Source organism: Pelecanus crispus, chromosome 2 (genome assembly GCF_030463565.1).
Source record: "Pelecanus crispus isolate bPelCri1 chromosome 2, bPelCri1.pri, whole genome shotgun sequence".
Taxonomy (NCBI): Eukaryota; Metazoa; Chordata; class Aves; order Pelecaniformes; family Pelecanidae; genus Pelecanus; species Pelecanus crispus.
This window is the reverse complement of record NC_134644.1, coordinates 134,206,723-134,231,034: the sequence shown is the minus strand read 5'-3', so window position 1 is coordinate 134,231,034 and position 24,312 is coordinate 134,206,723.

The following is a 24,312-nucleotide window of genomic DNA, read 5'->3' as shown; positions in this document are numbered from 1 at the left end:
TACAGTAGCTTTTTGTCTACATAGGGCTGTCAGCTGCACATTCCATTACATTTACTTTGCAGTGCAATAAAGTAGATTTTCCTGTCCTCCAGTGGTTTCCTGGTCTCCAATCAGAATTCCCACACTGAAGGTAATGTAGCGGGTTTATCCTGATCATAAAGTGAATATACACAGGGTGATTTCTGCTGTATGGAGACTTTATTCATCTTATGGGAAAGATAATGCATATAATACTAATGTATGAATGCAATGCAGTATCTAAAGATATATATCCCCAGGAGGCAATTTATCTGAAGGGCTGTTTTTCTGGTGTTCATTCATTCGTGGGAAGATGGTATTCCCAGACTGAAAATGAAGCAAATGAAGGGACTTCCCTGGTGCAAAGTGATGGATGATGATTTTGTTGCTACTGTCAAGAGATGCATTAGACTAGGTTTCTCATTCTGAAAACACTAGATGAAAAGGGATTAATTTCACGACCATTTGGGAGACTGAATTTCCATTCTTAATTATAAAATGATGCCCTATTATAATTTTCTCTGAGGTACCTTGATGATTGAAGCTGAGTTACTTGACTCAGGGACACAAAGAGGTTCCAGAAGGCCCGAAGGCAAAACTTGAGGCACAGGATTTACATAGCAGGATGTACCATACTATGAAACTCCAAGCTCCTTTCACGACAAGAACCCAAGGCAGACTGCCACCCCGGCCCTCTGCCTCCTTGCCTGTCCTGGTCAGAATGGATTTTTGCGAAACAGCTGCATGTTGGGAATTGGAAAGCGAGTGTGGTGATCCAAAAATATAATCCTGAGAAACTATGCAATAAAACTTCCTAAGTCTTTCCTTGATGTGTGACCCTGTACTTTTTGAAGACTGACATATGCTTTTATATGAAACGTTTTATATACAGCATCACTAATTTTTCTACCCAAGACAACCAGTTTGCATTTTTTATCTTTTAACCCTTCACTCAGAAAAGGGCTGATGCTCAGGTCGAAGTTCTCTGAAATCAGGCAATACATCAATGGTGGGACTTGACTAAATACAGTATCATTTTAGAGACACTAAGCCATCCTATATGACCTCCAGCTGCAGCCCTAGCAGGTTGCAGACCCATGGACCCAGTGCCATCCCTGCCAGAACTCTGAGGGTTTAAATGGCATGAGACATGCCTGTCTGAATGCAGCTGAGCCCAGTTCTCATAAAGATAGTGGCAGGTTTGAGCCAGGGGTGGTGTTGAAGGGGGGAAAGTTCAGCTCTTTGGCATTGTCATTCCGTGTCACTGCATTGGCATCATCAGAAACATACTCAGTCTATGTGACAGTCCCTGATGAGAAGCGCTGGTGAGATCTAAGGCTGCAACTCATAAATATGTCCTTACTGACAGCTATTTTGTGGTTGTGAGGTTTGGGGTTTTTTTGTTGGCATTAGTTTGTGTAACAGGATTGCCCGAGTGGTAAGTGACAGTTGTGTTGATTTTAGCAGGAGTAAATGATACTAACTTATCACACCGACTTTCTCTCTCATGTAATATGATGCGATGCAAGGATTACCCGACATAAACTGATGCTCAGGTATGGATTTTCATGAAACTAATGGATATGGCTACACTTCCCTGAAAGCCAGTGATGGATGAGGTCAGTTTTCACTAATGTTCTCTGATGCATGGTGCTACATTTCTTTAATATAAACTAATCCATGTCAAGGAGTATCCTTGACTCCGTTTGATATATGAGCCTGGGTTTTTCCTTTTTGGACACAGTGGGAATACACAGACACCTTTTTTAGCTATGCAGTCACAAGTGATGCTGTATTTCTCTGTGTTCAGAGAAACTCATTCTCATGCATCACTACATATTACGGAGTTGCACAGTTTTTGTACTACAGTAAAACCTGGGGTTTACCTGCTATATGCATAAATAGCTATCAGCAAAAAAAAGGTTGGTCCATCATTTATATCAGTAACATCAGCTCACAGGCAACATCTTTTGTCAAGTAGGCCAGTCTCATGCAGGCCTAAATAATAGAGGGAAAAGTAATTTTATTAATCATTTTACTGCACATCAGCAGTTTTCTTGGATATCCAGAAATAATGTCATATGTTTCTTCTTAAGTTAGAAGAAGAGAGCCCCATGATTACATAGCAGTTATTCTCCACAGCCTTCAGTCTTATTCATCATCTGCTAGTGGTAAATCTCTGTCATTTAGGATTTCTACATGATCAGACAAATACTGACTCTGTTTATATCACAGAAAAAAAAGCATTGTGCATTACTGATTTCAGGCAAAAAGAAAAATAATGGCAAGAAGCTGCATTATTTTTTCTTGTCTCAGACTTAAATGGTGTGCTGGTTTTGACTGGGATAGAGTTAATCTTTTCCATAGTAGCTAGTATGGGGCTATGTTTTGGATTTGTGCTGGAAACAGTGTTGATAACACAGGGACATTTTCGTTATTGCTGAGCAGTGCTTACACAGAGTCAAGGCCTTTTCTGCTTCTTACACCACCCCAACAGTGAGTAGGCTGGGGGTGCACAAGAAGCTGGGAGGGGACACAGCTGGGACAGCTGACCCCAAATGACCAAAGAGATATTCCATACCATATGATGTCATGCTCAGCATATAAAGCTGGGGGAAGAAGAAGAAGGAAGGGGAGGATGTTCAGAGTGATGGCATTTTGTCTTCCTAAGTAGCCATTACGTCTGATGCAGCCCTGCTTTCCTGGAGATGGCTGAATGCCTGCCTGCCAATGGGAAGTAGTGAATTAATTCCTTGTTTTGTTTTGCTTGCATGCTTGGCTTTTGCTTTAGCTGTTAAACTGCCTTTATCTCAACCCACGAGTTTTCTCACTTTTACTCTTCTGATTCCCTCCCCTATCCCACCGAGGGGGTGTGAGCAAGTGGCTGTGTGAGGCTTAATTGCCAGCTGGGGTTAAACCACAACAAACAGTTTCTTCAAAATGCAGTTTTCTTTGTTCAACTCCTGTCAGGGAATTGAGGCCTCAGACATCATTGGGCATCAGAGAAATCCAGCTCTGCATGTTTCTTTTCACATAAAGGGACAAGTGACACATTTTACGCACACAAGGGCATTGTAACTGGGTTTCAGCTGTTGTGACCTCCACTCTCTGGGTCTGCCAACAATTACCTTGAATAATGAAATTTCTATAGGAAAAGTGAGTAAAAGTTAAGTACTGCAAAACCATTTCTGTGTCTGGGCAATACCCAGGATCTTACTGTTGTTAGGGTTTATTATGGATTTGGCCTACAGTAAAAGATTTTGGATCAATTTTTGTGGTTACAACTCCAGCTAACACCTCCCTCTGTCCCTAAAGGCCTGGGTCTCACTACCATCTGATGCTGATATCTTCATGCTCTGTCTCAGCCTTTTGACTACATAGCTGTGGAAGCTCTGCTCCTATAGGACTTCCACTCAGACCTCTCTATGCATTGAATAGTGAGTACAAACTTTACACATATCTTTACATTTCTGCTGTTAGATCTCTTTCCACTGAGTGTTTCAGGTTGACCAATATTTAAAATAATAGGAGTGAGTCTTCCATTTCATGTTAGTCCACAAGAATCCTGCAAGTTCAAAAATGGTGCACAAAGTAGATACCCTTATGCCTTTTGCAGTTACCTCAGCTTTATGAGAAATTATATTTCTTTGGATGCTGATAACTTCTGTTCTCCAAGGACTCAAGTGAGGGAGGTGCCCATACTGTGCAATACAGGGGCTGGCAAAGTTATCTAAGCTATTGCCATACAAGCTATTTCTGGAATAGCAAGCACTTTAGTCATGTAGATATCACATGCTTAAATAACACTCCTGAGGGTTGGTTAACATCAAATGAGATGGAAAACACAGTTAAAATAGCTCTCCTGCTTCCAGCCATGTTAGTGCCTCTTTCCAGTGCTGCATCATGCCATGCTGGTATGGCAGCAGGTACAAAGTTACCCCAGGTGTCTTTGCATAGAATTCATGCTGGGTATATGTCTCTTTCCTGTCCTTGCATGAGACACCAGTGATGATTGATACTCATCACTGAAAAGTTACCCAGTTCTATAATTATGCCTACTGGGATGGAATATAATTTCACTTGGATGTTCTTATCAGTTCTTCAGAAAATCCCAGCCTCATACAACATATACTATGGAAAATAACTGTGTCTATCACTTTATCTTGGAGAAACACAGATCTCAGTTTCCATTTATAGTGTAAATATGGGATATTAGGGAAACCCATCCTGTTTGGATCTGGAAAAGGATCCACGTGATTTTAAGCAAAGCAGTCAGTCAGTTGCAGTTGTCTTCAGCCAAGAAACCACTGGTGTGATATCAATGGCACTACTTTAAGCTGCATGTCATTATGGTTATTAATTCATTTCATAACTCAATAACCTCAAGCTCATGCAACTCTGCTACATACCAAGCTTCTCTTACCTGCACTGTTCTACTTCAGAAGGCGATGAAGCAAGCTCTGTGTACGTTTCTGCATCTCACCTCCTTACACCTCTCTTTTTATTGGGCATTTTGGCATTTGCCATAATTTGACCTGGAAGGAACAAAAGTTTCAGCATTGTTCTCAGGAGAAACAGGCATGATGTATCACCTTACATTAGGGAAATCCAGTTTTCTGCAATAGTTTTAAATGAAGGAATCCAGATATGAAATGATTCATGAAACAGAGCTTTCCTGGAACAAACAGCTCCATGAAGGAGGGTTTTACTGATTAAGTCTGATGAATGATGTTCTGGCTTTTATGTCTACAATGATACGTGTTGTGAGAGAAGAAGTTGCATCAGGCTGGGCTTTTTAACAGGCAATGATAAATGTGATTTCTTCCATATTATATGCATTGTAGAGAAAGTTTTATTGCTATGAAAGAATTCAGGTGTTTTTTTCCTCATATAAAGTGCTATGTCAAGCTACATTTCTTGAACCTGAAAAGCACATACAAGGTCAGAATAAAGAAACCACCAGTGTCTACTGCTGTTTTGTCCCAGAACGTATGATAACACTTGCTGCTATACACTTAGCAGAACGCAACTCCAACTCCTTCTCGGCGTGACGGAGCAGCGTGGAAAGGGCCACGACACCGGCCTTCCCCCACCGGCTGTAGCAGCATCCCAGTGGCAGCAGCAGCATCCCGGCAGCAGCATCCCGGTGGCGGCAGCATCCCGGTGCCAGCGGCATCCCGGCGGCAGCAGCATCCCGGCGGCAGCAGCGGTGCACGCTGCTCCATTCTCCCGGCTGTGCTGACCTCTGCTGGTGCTTCCCCGAGGCGCGACGTTTTCCCGTTTTCCCTCATTTTCAATCATCTCGCCTCATAGTAAAGCAGCGATGCTTTTCTTTCACGAATCCCTTCAGATTTTTCAAAAATGTTTGGTCCACGATTGCGAAGAAGCGATGAACTCAGTTTCTGTTGTTGGCGTGCTCTGAGGGGCAGAAGCACATCCTCAAGTTCAGCTCTTCTTCGTTGCTCTGCTCCTCAATTGTGGACGGAAAGCAAGCAAACTTCCTGCTCTCCTTTCCCCAAAAAGCCATCATCCCACCTGCTTTGTGATACCTTGAGGCAGTGAAGTGGGGCTTGGACTCTGCTGTGAGCCAGGCCCTCCCTCCTTACACTCAGCACCTCCATTCTTATTCAAAGTGTGCTATTTTACTCTCTTTTTAATTTTGAGAGTTATGCTTGCTGTATAATGATTGGGTCATCTGTGTCGACTGCTGTGTTATCACAGTCTCTAGACTTTTCCCGTTACTCCAGTATAACCTTTCCTATTCTTAATAGAGCAGCCTGACTCAGTTGAACAGGCTTACTGTTTAATCTGGCCTTTTCATTCATGCGATTCTGTTCAAATATTCAAAAGAACAAGTTTCATCCCTGGCTAATGGTTCCTGTCTGGCAAAATATTTCAAAGCTCTGCATAGATACATCCAGTGTGTCAGGTATTTTCCAGGGTCCATTTTCAGTATGATTCATGTAATTTTCTCTCCAAGTACACAAAGAACTGTTTTCAATGTCTAAAAAACAACTCCTGATGCTTCACTGGCAATTCTGCATATGTAAGGCTCAGATGAAGCCTGAGCAAGGACAAGTTAAACTCCAGGAGGACTTTGACACCTCTACATGGACTTACTTTGTGAGTGCTTGTTATCTCACACCTCTCTTCTGAGTAAGATGCCCTGACCATTTCAGAGGGTATGACTCAGTATTTTGGACACAGCTCCTGTAGGTGCCTCTTGTGAAACCCAACTCAATTCCTTCCTTCACTTGGGAAACTGAAATCCTCATCTCCCTTCAGCACAACCCAGGGAGGAGCTGTGTGCCAGGTCTCAGCACCTTTTCTGCCAAGGTTGCTCAGCAGTGTAATGAAGGATTCAGGATTCACCAGGCAAAACAAAGCAGCACCTTGTAATCTAGTGGTTACCCATTAGGTAATGCCTACATTTTTTAATTAATTTAGTGCTTCAGGATTTGACCTCTAATTAACATCATTGTCCTTTGCTGTTACCTTTGAGTGTTCTGTTTTATTTTTGGATATTCTCTTTGGACCTTTCTTCACATGGAAACGAGGAGCATTATTAGCATGTGTTAGTTTCTCCAAAAAAAAGACAAGACCTTAATTTTTTTCATTTTGATCATTAATGATAGGATAAAAGTAGAATTACAACCCAAACACTAATAATTATCAAATAGTATTTGTATAATGATCTGTTCCTAAATTACAACCTTGTTTGTTTTTTGACCATACAATTTCTCGTTCATTTCAGTTTCCCGGTGTCGTGGTTTAGCCCCAGCCAGCAACTCAGTACCACGCAGCCGCTCGCTCACTCCCCCTACCCCGATGGGATGGGGGAGAGAATCGGAGGAGTAAGAGTGAGAAACACTCCTGGGTTGAGATAAGAACAGTTTAATAATTGAAATAAAGTAAAATAGTAATGCTAATAGTAACAGTATAATAATGAGAATAATAATAATGATACACGAAGCAAGTGATGCACAATGCAATTGCTCACCACCCGCCGACCGATACCCAGCCAGTTCCCAAGCAGCGATCGCTGCTCCCCGGCCACCCCCCCCCCCCAGTTTATATACTGAGCATGACGTCATATGGTATGGAATAGCTCTTTGGTCAGTTTGGATCAACTCTTCTGGCTGTGCCCCCTCCCAGTTTCTTGTGCACCTGGCAGAGCATGGGAAGCTGAAAAAGTCCTTGACTAGCATAAGCAGTACTCAGCAACAACTAAAACATCAGTGTGTTATCAACATTCTTCTCCTACTAAATCCAAAACACAGCACTATGCCTGCTGCTAGGAAGAAAATTAACTCTATCCCAGCCGAAACCAGGACACCCGGAAAGAATGATCTTTCTCCCCATCCCTTGTTTTAAGTGGCCATCCCTTCATTCATTCGTCACATGAGTAAGAAGGCCAAATCAATTAATCAAAGGCTTGCAGAGCAACACCAAGTAATGTAATGGTTGGTTAAACCTTGCTTTCAATGTAGAATTCAGCTTTAGAAATTTCAAAGTAGGTGTTTTCTTTTTACAAAAACAACCTTGAGGCTGAAAAACAATTTTTTTCTTTTAATTTTCTTCTGGCATCACCCTTACCTTGGATCAAACTGAAGACCTGCGATAAAAATCATGTCTGTAACCTCATTTTTTGAGGCTGGCCTGTTAAAACATGATACTACAACAGGCTTCTGGTTTTGTACTTGTAATTTAGTGCAAGAGTAAAGAAAGGGCAAGAAAGAAGAAAACTTGTAGAAGGGTTAATTAATGGTTATGTAAATAGCAAATCCTTGTCACAGCTGTGCACTAATGCTCTATTACAATGGTTTAGTGTGCACTGGAGCAAGGTCCAGGTCTGGAAAATGGTAGCAAGCCAGCTCCTGACCAGATTTCTAGTTAGACACTTTACTAGAGCTTGAGAAATCTCATCTTGAATGAGTAATATAAAGGAGGACATTGCAGTTAGAGAGTGCTGAACAACTGAAGGCAGTGTTGACACTTGGGAGGATGGGAAGCAGAAATGGGCCCTCCTTGAGCCTAGAGCTAGAGGAAGTAAGTTTTGGACAAGAGATGAGGTGGAAAACTTCTTCTAAAAATGGGGCATTCCTTTGATTACTACACTGAACTCAGTGCCTGTGGACTAGAAATGTGTATAGGAAAAGACCAGAAAGCAGCTGAGAAGAATATCTTGAGCAGTATCCCCTTTCCCAGAAGGACTTCCAAATGGATGAATCTGAGACATCTTCTTAAAGATTTCATTGGACTTTATCTCTCCTATATTATGCACTCGATCTCAAGCAACAGCAGTTTACATTTAAAACCAAAAAATTCTCAATTTCTTTATAGTCTAAATGCAGGAAATTACTTCAGCTGCCACTGAAATGCAAAGTTATGTTCTTAAAATGCATTTTGAGAGCTGAGTTAGTCTACTTCAAAAAATTTGTGTCTACTCAATTTAATGGTATCTGATTTCAATTTTCTTATGTATAGTTATCAGGAGCTAAATACCCTATGTACCTGAATCCATTGGCCCAAATCACAGAGAGGACAGAGCATACAGACTGATCACAATACCACAGTCTAAAGCTAAGTGTAAATATTATTTCTGTATTTTTAGATGGGCCATGCTTATATTTAGCCAATAGTGTTCATCAGCAACTCATGATACACAGTAAAAGTAAGAACGGTCTTTACGCTCATTTGCTTTCTGGAATTAGAGAGGAAATGATTTTTCATGGCTCAGTAAAGGTAGTAATAATTACCGACAGGTTTATAACAGTTCACAGAGAAGACATTTGCTGGTGGTTGATTGTCAAATGTAGGACCACAAGCAAATTAACTGCATCAGAATAATAGTTTTTGTGTTGTTTCTAAGAAATTTGAAAACAGAGAAAGTGGCAAGGTGACTGCTGGGCAAGGAACAAAGAAGTGCCATAAAACAAAATTAGTTTGGAAAGTATCTCAACGAGTAGCTGTCTACTTTACTGCCTCAAGACTGGATCAAGCATTCAGTCATTCCTGACAGACGTCTATCTTACCTGTTTGTAAAATACTTTCAGTGATGCATGCTCCATAACCAGGAAACCTATTCTTGGGTTTTAGCAAGATAAAGGTTTCTTTAAGATCTAACCTAAAGGTCCCTTGCTGTATTCAGGCACTCTACTTCTTCTCCCTACCTACCTTTGAAATGAAGAGCAGATTTTTCTGTTCTTTTTTTTCACCAATATTTTATATTTTTGTTGTGGTTTAGCCCCTGTTGGCAACCAAGCACCATACAGCTGCTTGCTCACCCTCCCCCCTGCGGTGGGATGGGGGAGAGAATTGGAAGGGCAAAAGTAAGAAAATTCATGGGTTGAGAAAAGAGCAGTTTAATAACTGAAATATAATAGTAATAGTAATGAAAAGGATAACAACAAGAGAGAGAGAAACAATATCCAGGGAAAAGGAAAAAAGTGATACAACTGCTCACCACCCGCTGACTGATGCCCAGCCAGTCCCCGAACAGTGATCACTGCCTCCCTGCCAACTCCCCCCAGTTTATATACTGAGCATGGCATCATATGGTATGGAATAGCCCTTTGGGCAGTTTGGGTCACCTGTCCTGGCTTGTGCCCCCTCCCAGCTTCTTGTGCACCTGGCAGAGCATGGGAAGCTGAAAAGCCCTTGACTGGTACAAGCAGTACTTAGCAACAACTGAAACATCAGCGTGTTATCAGCATTATTCTCATACTGAATCCAAAACACAGCACTATGCCAGCTACTAGGAAGAAAATTAACTCTATCCCAGCCAAAAGCAAGACAATTTTCAAAACCCTTATAATAACCTGTCTCTTTTATTCCCCACCCCTCATTGTCTTCTGTTCTTTAGGCTATCAGTCTCACTTCACTTTATCTTCCATGTTTCACAGACTTTTGACCATTCTTGTTGCCCTTCTCTGAGCTTTCTCCAATTAGCCCAGATTTCCCTTGGAACGCAATACCTGAATCTGGACACAGTGCTCCAGCTGAGGTCTTAGTACAGAAAAAATCATAGCTCCTACATCTTCCAGACTTTTCTCTAGTTTGCAGTGCATGTTTGCCTTTTCTATGATAACATGCCAATTCTGAATCATAGTCAGCTCACGAACCCAGACCCTTTTCCAGAGAACTGATACTTAATCAAGGTTAAAGGAGTTAATCTTACCCTATAAACATCTTTTAAATTGCTTCTATCTAAATGCAGTATTTTGCACTTTTTTCCTATTGCTTTAATCCTGTTTTCACTTCTTTTCTCCCATCTATTAAGACAATTTTTCCAGTCAGTTTCTTTCTTCCCCAAGTGCTTCCCATCTTGACACTATCTGAAAGCTTAAAAAAGCCCCATGTTTGGATCACCCCATGTTATTAGATCATCCAAACTATTAATGAAAATATTGAATAATACCAGACCTTTGCAGAATTGAACTCTATATATCCTTGGATTTTGGCAGGGAATTGCTCAGTGAACTAAACTCAAATAGTGTGTTCTGGGCAGGGTCGTATCTATACTACACACATGTAAATCTTGTTTCCTTAAATTGACATGAGAATCAATGTCAAAAGCTTTACTAAACTCACTGTATGTGATATCCACCATTTCCACTGACTTATGAGGCCTGGTGTCCTACAGTAAAGTAAATGAGATGAGTTTGATATGATTGATTAATGACAAATCCATGTGGATTGTTCTTTGTCTTCTTCTTACGTTCCAAGCACTAATAAATGTTCTCTTTGAATAGTTGTTCCAGTATTTATAAGGAAGTCAAAATTAGGCTAATGGATATCCTTTTCTCATTTTTTAAAGCTCCATGCTCTGGTGTTACAGCATCATAGTCATCTTCACAAATTCTCAAGGAGTCGTAGTTGGGACATCCCATGAGTCAGTTCTGTAGGTACTCTAGTATGCAGCTCACAGGGCCCTCCAATTTGAAAACACCAAGATCTCTAAGTACTAACCACTCTGCTCTAGTATTGCTCAAAGTTATGTGTAAACAGCAACATGACAGAAAATTATGTATCATGTATTTTCAAAATTTCATCATATGATCTCAGTAGGATAAAAGTTTCATGCATTATCAGTAACATTACAGAGCCTCTTTCAGCTGAGAGAACAATAAAAGATTTGGTTTTAAAAGGACTACTTTTCTCCGTGGCCATTGATTTCAATCCGTTTCTGTTAGGTATATATTACTTCACAACTGCAAAGAGAATAGCTCCTTTTCCACTCGTCAGTTTTCATTACATTAATGGAATTGAATTAAGAATATTTTAAAGTTTTACATGTGAGCTTCAATCTAATGTTCCAAACTTTGACAACATAACATCAATTGCAGCACATATTTTCAATCAGATTTCCTCAATTGCCAAAGAGTTTCAAAGTTACTAGAGATATTTAATTTTTCTTAACTCTGAAAACAAGGAGATGTAGATGCCTGTTCCCACAAGATGACTGTATCCACACCCTGCAGATGAAAGGGTCACAGCACGTTTTCAAGTTACTATAAGTCACTATGTATGCTAGGTGAAGATTTCCCAGGTGCTGTTCTTAAAGACAATGAAGATATGGGCTATACTTTGAGATCCTGAATGCTCTAGAGAAACACATGCCTCTCACAATGTCTCAGCAGTTTTTTAGTGTCACCATTAAAACTGGAGTGATCTGATCATGCACATGTTGGTGCTGATGACAAAAAGCTTTAATTATAAAACAAGTTGCAACAAAGAATTGACAAATTCTTTGGTTATAAATGCATTTCTTCTCTAAAAAAACAGACAGTTGGGATATGTTAGCAATCCAGTCTTTGTCTGGAAATCAAAATTATTCACGTTTGACTAACCCTTAAATACTAAGGGCTAAATATAGGTTTCTTATTCCCTTTGAAACCATACTGCCCTCAATAACTTTAAGAATTTAGACCTCTGCCTGATTATCCCTTAACTTAGATGGAATAAGAAAATAACATTACCTTTAAAGTCTGTGAACAATTTGGGATATGTGGAAATTAATAGCAAAAGCCTTTGATGAGGGCAGGGTCGTAATCAATGCCTAATAGTGGAGCTAAACCAGTATGACAAAAGAGAACAGAAAGACCATTGGTTTCATTTCTCTGTCTGATGTTTTGATAACATCATGGCATTAACTTCAGCAGAGCTGGGATCGGACATTGAATCACAACACTGGTCACTTGGGTTATTTATGGTAAGCCAACAGTCACCCCATTAAGAAGCAGTGCTTATTGCTTCCAGTTGTTTTTTCACATCACCTAAAGCTTTACACCCTGATTTTCCTTTCAGACTTTCAGTATTTGAAGTTTACATCTAGAAGTGTTCATAAAGCAAACCTGAAAATAGAAAAAAAAAAAAAAATAGTGTGTAAAATTTCAGCCAAGCAGAAGAAATGTGTGTGGTGGAGGGAGGAAGAAATATGAAAAGCTGCTCAAATAGTTGCTGCCATAAATGCAACTTCAGACCACGTCTTCACTGTGAAAGGCCAGTGCTGCGAGGGGCAGAGGCCAGCTTTTAGGGTGGCTCCCTCCTGCACTGCTGCGGGGTCAGGGCTAGTCTGCTCCAGAACCACCGACATCTGTGTGGTGTGTGATGTGCTCTGGGCCACGTGAGGTCCTGGGTTTTCTCCAAGACTTTGGAGAGGAGGGGTTCAGTTCAAAATGTTAAATTATACATGTAGGGTGTCCCCATGGCCTGGGGAGACACACAGGAATGTCCTGAGGACAAGTCATCTGAATGTCTCCTGGCTTCTGTGTAGTTTGGCTCACCCTCTGCCTGCACCCCAGAGTGAATGAGGAGGGAAGACTGGCTTATCCCCCAACCTTGTCCCTGTGGGTCCAAGCTGGGCTTGTCCCCAGGGAGTGGGGAGCTCAGTCCTTGCTCTTGAGGGGCTGGAAAACAGAGCATGGATGTATCTCCCTTCTGCAAGGACAGGGAAGCCCAGCACAAATCAGTGCCCTACCTTCCCCACACTGCATGGGATGAGTTGCTGGTGAGTCAATAAAAACCAGACCATTTTGCTCAATGGCTGCCTCAATTTTGCAAAGCAGTTGGCAGTGCTGTGACATGACAAAGAGTCCGTCACTGAGCTGCCTACATGAAAGGTGTGTTAGTTCCTGCCCCCAAGGAAACTTGATGAAGGCGCCCTTAAATGCCTTAAATACCAGCTCAGAGCTCAGGCACCATCTGGAAACAATGAGCTGGTAGAGGCTGAGGTGCTGATGCACGGAATTACCGCAAGACCCAGGTGCTGACATGTTACTTCCAGCTCTCCCTCAGCCTCGGCATGTCCCACACGTGGATTTCGGCAGTGGGGACACTGCAGTCTCAGGGGCTGGGGAATGCTGTGCTAGCGTGTTCACTGCAGCTGGAGCTGCATGAGAAATGTCCAAGATTCAAAAGAGGGCCTTGTTTTCCTTTTCTGTAATATATTTCTCCCAATTTTTTCAATTTCTAGGTCCTCTTCAGTACATCCCTTCAGCATATCCCCGAAATAATCAGTTTTCTTATCTTTGCTCCTCTTAGACTACATGTTTCCTTCTCATGTTTACTCTCTTGTTTCATTCAAATGTAAGGTTTTTTCCATTATTTTTACTTTCCATTTGTTCATTGTATTTTAGTCCATTTTCATTTTTTCCTTATCTTTTCTCTTGTTTCATCTCAGTCTTCCCCTCCTCCTTTCTATAACCATATTTACATTTCTCTTTCAAGGCCCACTTTCTATAGCCCTCCTCACATAATCCCTGGACACACTCTCCAACCCCCATATCAATCCTTTTCCTTTTTCTACTTATAACCTTTTGTCCTTTTACTGTTTTTTTCCCTTACAATGCATATTTTTCTCCCGCTTCTCACATCCAGATGTTTTTCCCTCTCTATCTCCAGCTGTGCGAATAAATGACTTTTTTGTTTGTTTCAAGGAAGTTCGGTCAATCCTGAACAAAGTACTCGTGTTTTTCAGGAAACCAAAACTGTGTAAATGATCATTTTAGGTGAGTGTTTCAAGTAGGACAAGCTGAAAAATTAATGAGTTTGATCTTTGAGAAATTCTTAGTAAATAACAGTTGAAGTAAATTTGTAAATGTTGAAATGACTAAAAAAAAAGTCAAAGCATTTTAGATTTTGGGAGTGGAGACAAGGGCAGGGCAAGTAGCTTTCCATTTCTTTTTTGGCAGGAGTAAAGGGTGGATTTCTAACCTGAATAACTCAGGCAGATCCTACTACACCTCTGAAGCTTATTTCTGTTGATCAAAACTAACATTTTAGAAGAAAAAAAAAATTGGCTAAAAAAATCTATTCTGGCCCTAATTTCCACGTCTTCCTTTTTCCCTGTCCAATATGGTTAGGTGCAGACAGCATGAAGACATGGTGAACCTTTTAGCTGATATTTGGATGTTACTTTAAAAAAGGGTTGATCTCTTCCCAAGCAGAGAGCATCAGCTGTACTTTCTTGGGTATCCCAGTCCTTAGCTTCCTGGAACAGCAATTAAAATATATCCCAGCTGGCTTAAAAATCTTGCATCATATCAAAAGCATGGAAGCTTCTTACTATTGACAGCAGTTTTTTAAAAAGGGGGCAAATGCGTTTCTTGCAAATGTTCTCCTACACTTAAATAAACAGAGGCAAAGCATTAGTCTCAGATCAAGGCTGCAAAGTGAAAAACAGCAGCTGAGGACAGCCAGGCTCTGCCCTCAGACATGCAATACGATTTCTAGTGATTCAGATGGGAGCCACATCTGGGTACCTGGGAGAAGAATCTGGCCCAGGCATGGCCCCAAACGCCGTGTTTTTTCTGTCCATTGTGCCCAGATCACAATTAGCAAAAAGATTTTGTGGGAGAGGAGGGGAAAGAAGAGGAAACTGCCAATGAGAGGATATTCTTTGCTCATAAATCCCAATGCATTGAAACACAGATTAGACCCCTGCTTTCTTTTTAACCAGCCCTGCCTAGAGTTCACTCAATCCTGAAATTTGCTGAACTGTTCAGCTCATGTCTACCCTGAAGTAATGAATTGGCAGGCCTATTTCTAACGGTGATTAATGAAGCTTTTCAGGGGCAACCCATTATTTGATCCAAAGTTAAAACAGTGGTTCATCATTAATCACTACAAGACATAGGCTCACAGATTCATAATTCTCAGCAAGCCCATTTCATTAAGGGTCCCACTCTTTCTTTTGTTAACCCGGGGCTCCCCTGTCTCCCCACCCCTTGCAGCTACTCTCCTGGCGCTCCATTTCCAGGTCTATTCAAATGAAAAGTCACACGCTCTCGGGGATATTTTTCAGGCTCCAGAACTACAACATCTTCTTCTAGATTTCAAAAATTCCTCTTCCCATAGAAAAATGTCTCTGATTATCAAATATGAGCCAACATTGGCACCCAGTGGCTGAACAGATTAATCACAGACACGTATTCCCTTGAGCCCACCTTTTCTATTCTTCAAAGACAGGTTTTCCTCTGGGATGTGTGTGGTACTCTTACACAGCCTTCCAGCTCTAGGCCATCTAGCCATGGCTGTGAACTCGTTATGCTAAGAAAAGAGAAGGAAAATGTATGTTGTGGCTGGTTCTCCCCTCTGCCAGGGCCCATCAGAGTCACTCCACAGAAGTCACCAGGTGGGACTGACATCACCAAGGTGCATAAGGTGAGGAGCCCTATGCTGACACTTGGCAGGCCGTGGCACCAACACAATGTCATTCAGCACCCGGTGGACATGCCGGCTCTGCCCCTGCAAGGCATCGCCTGCTCGGAGAAGGGCTGCACCTGAGTTTGTATGTCCCGCCACCTCACAGAGCTGTAGGACACTCATAATGCTATGAATGGTGACATTAGGAATAGTCATATTGAGCCTTTTGTCTCTAAATTATCTTCCTGACCTTGCTGATGAAGCAATGACAGAAAAGCTAGATGGTGGCTGGCATGTAAAGGAGGGGCAATCCCGAGCCATTACTGTTGCAGATGGTGCCAGTGAGGCACTGAGTCTGCCTTACGGACATTCACTGGCAGCACTGTGTCACAGCCCCCAAAACATATAGAGAGTACCTAATTCTTGTCTCTAGCCACCTTGCAAGCAGCAGGAGCATCAGCAAAGGGGGATCCAGTACTTCCAAAAGTGTTTCAAAATCAGAAGGTAAAGGGCAGAAAGGAACTTTTCAATAATTTTGCAAAAGCCGCATTTAGCTCTGAGAAAGCTGAAACATTTCATTAGCAAACAGAAAAGTAGTTTACTGAATTCATGTAAAAACATTAAGGCATGATATTAAAATGCTTTAATGCATACAGTGTATATAGCCTATGTTCACTAATTCAATAGAATAATATGGTAGGGTAATTTGTACACGAGTATAACATGAAATTAAAAGATAAAGTTCAAATAAATCTTTTTTTGTCTTATAGAAATGGACAACTTGGCTTGATCCCATCAGAGGAACAGCTGTGGAATATTTTGTTTAGTCCTTTTAGCCAGAACCAACTTCTCCAGTCATTGAATTGAAAATGTTTCATCAGCTTTAATCATAATGTCTCTAATCAGATGTAAAAATTAAGGCACGGAGGAGTAAATGGCTTTTTGTTCAAGGCTACACAGAAACCTATTTGAAGAATCATGAACTGCTCTCCCTGCAGGACAGTGCCCCTTCCAGCACTTACTATGACCACATCCACACAACTGTAGTGTTAATTAATGAGAAGCAGTATTCAGGTTTTCAAACAGTGTTTTACAGTACCCTAACCCATTTGAGAATCCATCTTTTATTTTCATTCCTACCCTCTTCCATTTACCTGCAACCCATTAAGCAATATCATAGACATGGAAGAGAGCAAGATGCTAGTGCCTTCCACTGGAAATGCAGATGCTGCATGGGATTGAAAACTCTACCTTGAACACAGATGTTCACTGGCTTATAAAATCAAACACATCTGTACATCAAAAGGAAAAAATGCATTTCACTAATAAAATCCAAAGATAGTATTAAACCCCCACTCAAACACAGATACCTAATTTTGAAGAACTTATCACAAATAAAATTAAAGTTCTGTGTGAAGAAAAGCCATGCTAATTAATTTTCCTTTCAGTCTGAGAAACTTGCTTCCCACTGAGCACTTTCCATACCGCAACCAAGGCTGTAAGCTACGATGTAGAACAGCATGAACAATGAAAGACATTTCCTAAACCTGCTCCATGGGCACACCGACTAGGGCTGATGAGATCATGATCAGTTTTTAAAACAAAACAACTAGCATAAGAAAAAACAATATCCGTTCTGCCTGCCCGTGACCTTGCAACTTGACTGGAGAGCTTTCCTGGAGCGGTGAGCTAGTAAGAGTTTGACCTCAGAGAACAGTGGCCCAGTGTCCCTCCAGAGCAGAAGTCCTCTCGCTGGGTGAGTTCTGAGATGGAGATTTGGGCTGGCCCTGCAGGAATCCCAGGAATGTGCTGGCTATGACCGCTCAGCAGGATGCTGCTTTCTGTGCATAACCTCCTGCCTCTCCGGGACACCCTCCCTCCGGGACAGCAATGTGCAATGCCGAACGTTTGGGTACGAGCGATTACTTGCAATCAGACATCAGGTAACGGACTGTGGCCAGAGCTTAGACAGGAGGCACTGCGTGTGTATAAGCCTGTCGATGGGCATACGCATAGGGAAACATTACTGCTCTGCAGAAGTGCCCCAAAACGCCAAAGCTTTGCCTTTGAACCACCAAAAAGGGCTGCTGTGCACACAGGCTTCCCCTCACCTCAGCCCCCTCCTGCGTAGGCTGCTTTTTAGTGCGCAGCTACACGTGCCTCAGCACCTCTTCAGCCTTCGCTCCCTGGCTCAGCCTTTCAGCAGCACCACCTTCCCGGCAGTCGTGGTGTTAATGCGATATTGGCAGCTGCTCGCTGGGAAAGCAGCCGGCACTCCCAAACACGGAAAGTTCCCAAACTCGCCCTTTTTTATTGCTGGTGATTTGGCACAGCATCTGCTCAGCCGCTGCTGGCTGACACGTTAGCCGCACCTCGAGGACACAGCTCTGTGGCTCGGTGTTGCCTGTATATGCGTTTGCAAGAGGTTCTTTCCTTTATGCTCCATGAGCTTACGGAAGGCAGGGGAAAGATTTCCTTCCCCTCCCCCCACGCCTTTATTTTCACAGGCTTTGCTCTCAAACTGATTGGGAATACTCGGTGGGAATATATTCTCTGTAAATAGTTTCTTCTTCTGCCTGCCTCCTCTGTGCAGCCAGGAATGAGGGATTTATGAAGCCAGAAAAAGACTATTCAAAAGAAGCCTGTCTCTTTAGCACCAGCAGTTAAGATATTCAGCCGGGCTGAAGCAGATCTCGGTCCTGTCCCCTTGGCATTTATGCAATCTACATTAGATAATGAAGTAAAACCAGACCTGATCTGAAGACCACCTACTCAGCTGCCACCCACCCTCCTCATCCATCCATTACTGATGTATATCGGCCTGAGCTTCCTTCCCGTTCCCAGCTGGCCCTGCCACACAGGACCCAGCGGCAGGAGCGGGAGCGATGCCACGGCCCTGTGCCCCAGCCCAAGGCGCTGCTTCGCTCGCCGGAGTCCCGCTCCCCAGCAGAGCCTTCCCCGAGCTCTGCGGCTCTCCCCTGGCACACAACCTGGCTGCACCTAATTCGTGGCCCTGCTACAGGACCCTGTACGCGCACAAAGAAGTCGGGAAAACTTCAGAAGTTACGCGGCGCCCGCGCTCGGGCGCTCGACCGTCGCATTACTAGTCCTGCGGCGGGGAGTACGTGATGCTGGTGGGAGTTGTCCTGCTTTGCCAGCGAGGCAGCCCCCCAGAAGGCATCAGGGAGGCAGGCTGCGAAGAGCAAATGAAGACTCTTTGTTTTAACAAGCTCTGACAGAGGCAAAGGGAGCAGCTTTCCGGTTTTTTTTTCCGAAGGTTTCTTTCCTTTAGGTGGCAGTATGTGTTTACAGCTCCCGCAGCACCGCCTGCGCTCCCAGCCCGGCCGCGCAGCATCCTCTGCCTGCGCTCAGCCATCGCTGGGTTAATTTTCCAGAAAACCCTGCACAAGCAATTAAAATGTTAATGTTGTGAGGGAAATGCCTCCGTTGAAGTAAACTCATTCGAGAGTCAGTTGTGCTCGGTGGAAGGGGAACAGTCTATTGATTTTGAACAAGGTCATATCTCATCAGGCTTGCCACCTGGATTATTTTTGTTTGCGCTGATCAGCTACCGAGTCCTTGATTTCACAGCGAGTTCGAAATCACCTTAATGAAGCAGAAATTTGAAGGGGGATGGTTTCCCTCCCAAGACTTTTCTTTATTACAGAAATGTGCTCCCTCACCTGTTTATCTCTGACCACCTGCTCACCTCTGTGCTTGTTAACCTTATTTCACTAAAGCAGCGATAACTGATGCAAAACTCTCAGTCCTGGCAGCTGCCAACCAAACTCACACCTTACATTGGGATTTGTGCCGCAGCCAGCCAGCAGTGCCTTCCCTCAGGAGGATGGGAATGCCTCGAAGTGAAATTCTGTTAAAAAAACAACAAATTTAGCTGTTTATAGAGCCTTCAGGTGAAACCTGTGTGGGCATAGGATAGTTCTGTATTGTACTTTATTTATATAAGAAATTACTATAATAGAAGAAAAGTTGTCCACTTTTTTTACGGCAATTGCTGCTGATGGAGGCTGCCTTGCACGCAGGATAACTAACCCCATTAAGACAAGGTATGCTCAGTGAGAGTGTGCCGGTATTTCATTATGAGCAAGAGACACCTGGGACAGAGAAGCAGAACCACCTAAAGCCTGATTTCATTTGCAGATTCCTTGTGGTCTCCGCCCAGAGCTTGTAGTCTTTCCTCCCTGAGCCAAAGGTCTTACAGTGCTCTCTTTTCATGAGTGTGGTCACACTAGAAAAGGTGGATGTGTTTTTTCATCATATCTGAAATAGGTTATGCTATTTCTAGTGATATAAGCTATGACTCCCTAACCCAAATGCTAGGGTATTTGCATGCTTAATTCACATGTCTAATTGCCATAATTGCATATGCTCGTTAGGCAATTTTGTGTGCAAATGCTGAGTTAGGCACATAACTAGGCATAGTGTTTGCAGTGTGATTTCGTTCAACACTCGTGGAAAATTTGTGAACAAATTAGACATGCAATTGAATGCACATTTTCTACGCTAAGAAGTTGGGCAGGGCCTGGCACCAGGCAGACTGCAGTCTAAATGAATGAGCAGAAAGTACTGCCTTTGTGAGTCCTGGTGCAAGATTGAGTCCTTCATCCAGAGAAAAATCAAACCCAAGCTGTCCTTCACAATGTCCAAAGATTCATACCCTCCTCTCAGGCTGAGCTGGAATACTGGGAAGCAAAACAAATTTAACGTTCATCTGGGCGGGAGGCGGGGGGAAGACCAACAACAACAATCATGAAGCTCTACTTTTATGATCTGATTGCTCGGGACGAGTAGATACAGAGCCTCTCTGTCAGAAGGGAGACAAAGCCAGCCTGTCTCTTCCTCTGTTCCCATAGAAGACACAACAGTGAGTAACCCAAGTAGCTCAGTGTTAGCAATAAAGGATACTAGCACGGCTTTAAACCAGCACAGCTGATTTGAGTTAGAGCCCACCTGTGGAAGCATGACTACAAGAAACCCCAAGTTTCATGGTCTAATGTTTGTAATTCCTCTCTCTTGCTGAAGATATATGTTCTTTTAATAAAAAGTACAGAGGGAAATACCCCAAAAGTAAGAATTCAAGACACAGAAAGACTGAGTTATGGTTCGTTTAATCCTTCAATTTTACCATTCCTGAGCCAGTCTGCAAACTCTTGCTCTGAATTTATGACAAGCAGGACTAAAGGGACTGTCTATAGATTAACATTGACATTTCCTTTGTGCATTAATCCTTTGAATCTCATTTACCATACATTTCTGCTGAATGACATAAAAATGATGATTTTTTTATTACTGAGTAGATTATGATGAGGCACATTTTCACCACCATTCAGGAAAATACCGAATGGGAGTCAGAGCTGTCTTTCTACCTTTGCCTGGATAGTGACAATGTGGACTCCCTGTGAGGGACTGCCTTTTGGAGGACAATGAGTTGCAGCTCCACCCTACAAACTCCCACAAGCCAAAAGCGCAGGATGCCGCAAGGTCAGGGACACTACATGGGCTATAACACCACTGCAGTGATGAGCCCTTGAAACGGAAACACTCACAACTGGGACATCCTCAACTTTGCCAGGGCTGCACAGGGGCAGTCCTCCCTGCCCAGGACAGAGGCTGCAGCTCTGGGCATAAGTCACCTAACAGGCTCCTCGCACGAAGATTTTTGGTAGAAAGCACACTTGCTAGCTGTAGGTACATGCAATAGCACTTAGCCACCATGACTCCGTGGCCACCAACAGCATAGCCTGACACATGCAGTTTCAGAGGAAAGAAAAGTTGTGATGTCCCTGTCTCTTGTAAACTGCAGATTTGCATTAAATTTCCCTAGGTTTAAAAGTGTGAAAAAGCTTAACTTGACATAGTGTAAGAGTACATACATCATAGATATAGATACAGATATAAATATAGATATAGATGTTATAGATATAGATGTAGATACACAGTTGCGGACATAGATACGTAGGTATTTCTAAGCTGTGAAGTTCTCCTTAGGGTGTAGTTTTGTCATACAAAGGCTTTGGTGAAAAGACCAACTTAAGAAGTTTGGCCCACAACACTCCTGCCCACCCCACCTCATGGTCTTCCCCACAAGAAAGGGTATTTTTAACCCCAGAGAGTTCACAGAACAGATGTACTGACATGAATGAGCTGTAGTGTAGAGCTGGGAACAAAAGCAGAAAGGCTGAGGGAGGCTTAAGTCCTCTTTGCCACCAAAACTACAACCTCATGAAGGAGAGGAGAGGAGAGGAGAGGAGAGGAGAGGAGAGGAGAGGAGAGGAGAGGAGAGGAGAGGAGAGGAGAGGAGAGGAGAGGAGAGGAGAGGAGAGGAGAGGAGAGGAGAGGAGAGGAGAGGAGAGGAGAGGAGAGGAAACCGCAGCCACCGGATGAGCAAATGTAATGATGCTGTCTTCACCCAGAGCCCAGCAGACCCTTCTGGTGCTGTGGTTTGGCATTTTGTTCTGCAGCATCTTTAAATGGACACAGTTAGTCTGATGTTACATGGAGCTGACTGGGAATCTCCCTGTGTTCAAAGGTTTAAAGAAAGCGTGGAAAAACACATACAAAAAACTGTAACTGGCTGGGGGAAGAAGGAGGGAAGGAAGGAGAGAGAGAAGGAAAGAAGGGGGAGGGAAGGGAGAAAAAACGTCTGTATAATATTGCATGTGCCTATGGTGCTAGCAAACATTGACATTAAGATTCCATGGATTATTAATATAAAATCCTCAATTTAAAAAAAAGCCTAAACCACACAGAACATATAGAAGTTGATATCACATGGTAAATTAATATGAACAGGAGAAAAAAACACCCAAGTGAAAATTCAGGGGCTAAATACCCCCTCCTACTTTACAGCACACACAGCAGAGAAAGCCTAGGAAATATTCCTTAGGCTATAAAATTACACAAAGGACTATAGTGTCCCATTTTTCTTTTTAATTTAAAGAAAATAGCCAGAGCCACTGAAGACAGGGAATTGACCTCTTTGGGTGTCTCACTTTCTCAGAGATGTTTCTGGTCAATCAAGCCTGCACGTTGTTCCTGGAAGAATGACCACAGCCTCCACAGTTCTGGCCTCTACCCTGGAAGCCATTGCTTATATTTCCATTACCCCACTGTATGTCAGACCTGTCCACAGCCTTCGTCAGTGGCAAAAGGTCATAAGTCTCCCAAACTTAGGTATCAGCATATATTGTCCCATAAACTAGACACAGAAATTTCAAAATCCATATTCCTGAGTGATGGGGCATGTCATTCCCCCCTTTCTGCTTCTTTTCAAGGGGTTACATGCAATTTGGCCTGTGTGGCTTTACAATCCATCCATTTTAAAAACAATTAAAATAATATAACATTGATTTTATATTTTTTTAAGCACCACAGCTTGCAGGAGTGCTGAGTGTGAATGGCTCCTTCCCATAGAACATAGCATGCAATACCATCTGGGGTGGGGACCGGGGCCATCGAGCATCCCCACTTTGAAGTCATGCCCTGCTTTCATGACACCGGGAATGGGAACAGACAACGGGTTTCTGCTTGGGAGCAAAGAAACACTGCAAAGGCAAGCGTCATGCCCAGGCTGCTCAGAGATGTGGCTATGCCCAGCTGAGGCTGGGCTTAGCCAGGAGACATCTCCCAGTGCCAGTTGTGCCTGAGGTTATAAATCCTTTCGATTTTCCTTTGCTAAGGATTTTTTTTTTTCTCTCTCTCATGGGGAAGACAAACTCCCCTGCGAGGCTGGCACAGCCCAATAAGAAAAAAGTCTCCCTCCACATCCGCCAGGATCCTGGGCACACTGGGGGCTGCACTTAGCCTCAGCTCTCAGAGCCATGAGGGTGCTTCAGAGCCAAGGCTGCACCTGGCTGGGCGGGGAGGCAATTATCCGCCACGAAATGGGGGGGGCGGACACACAACCCCCACACACACTCACACACCCCCCCAACAGTGCAGGGCCTGATCTCCAGAAGTGCTAAACACTTGTGAGGCAGCGAACACCTCCGGCGCTCGACCACAGGAGTTAAGAGCATTCAGCACTTTAGGAGAGCTGCTAAGCATCCCCGGGAATTGGAAGATGGGGGTTTCTGCACATGGGTTTTTTACCTGTGGTCGGAGCCTTGGATACTGCAAGATCCCTTTACACCTAATTAAGATAAATCGCAGAGAAATATACAAAGATGCATAATTTACCCTCTCTTCGACTGATTTAAGTGTATCCCCGCAGGGAACTACACCCATTTAACTAAAATCAAGTTAGAAATCAATTTAGTTACATTAGTGCATTTTCGGTATGGAATAGCCCTTAATTTGAGTGGGAATAAAGACCCACTATGGGCCGATTGATTCTGTTAGGTGAAGGAAAAGCTTTTATTCTGGATATAGCTACAAACGAAATCAGATTCAGAATGCTATGGGATATTATATATGGGAAACATTAAGATCTGTGGGTATAAGCTTGTCTTTTTTCACACAGCTCTGAATAGCTTCATCCGTCCTGCAATTTCAGGCATTCCCACACAGATTTATCCCAGAAAACCCTGAAAAGGGGGCAGTTTCCTTTCCAAGAACCATGGGAGCTCACTTTCAGCGGCAGAATATGTGGGTCTTGGAAAGGTCTTTCCAATTTAATGTGTCATC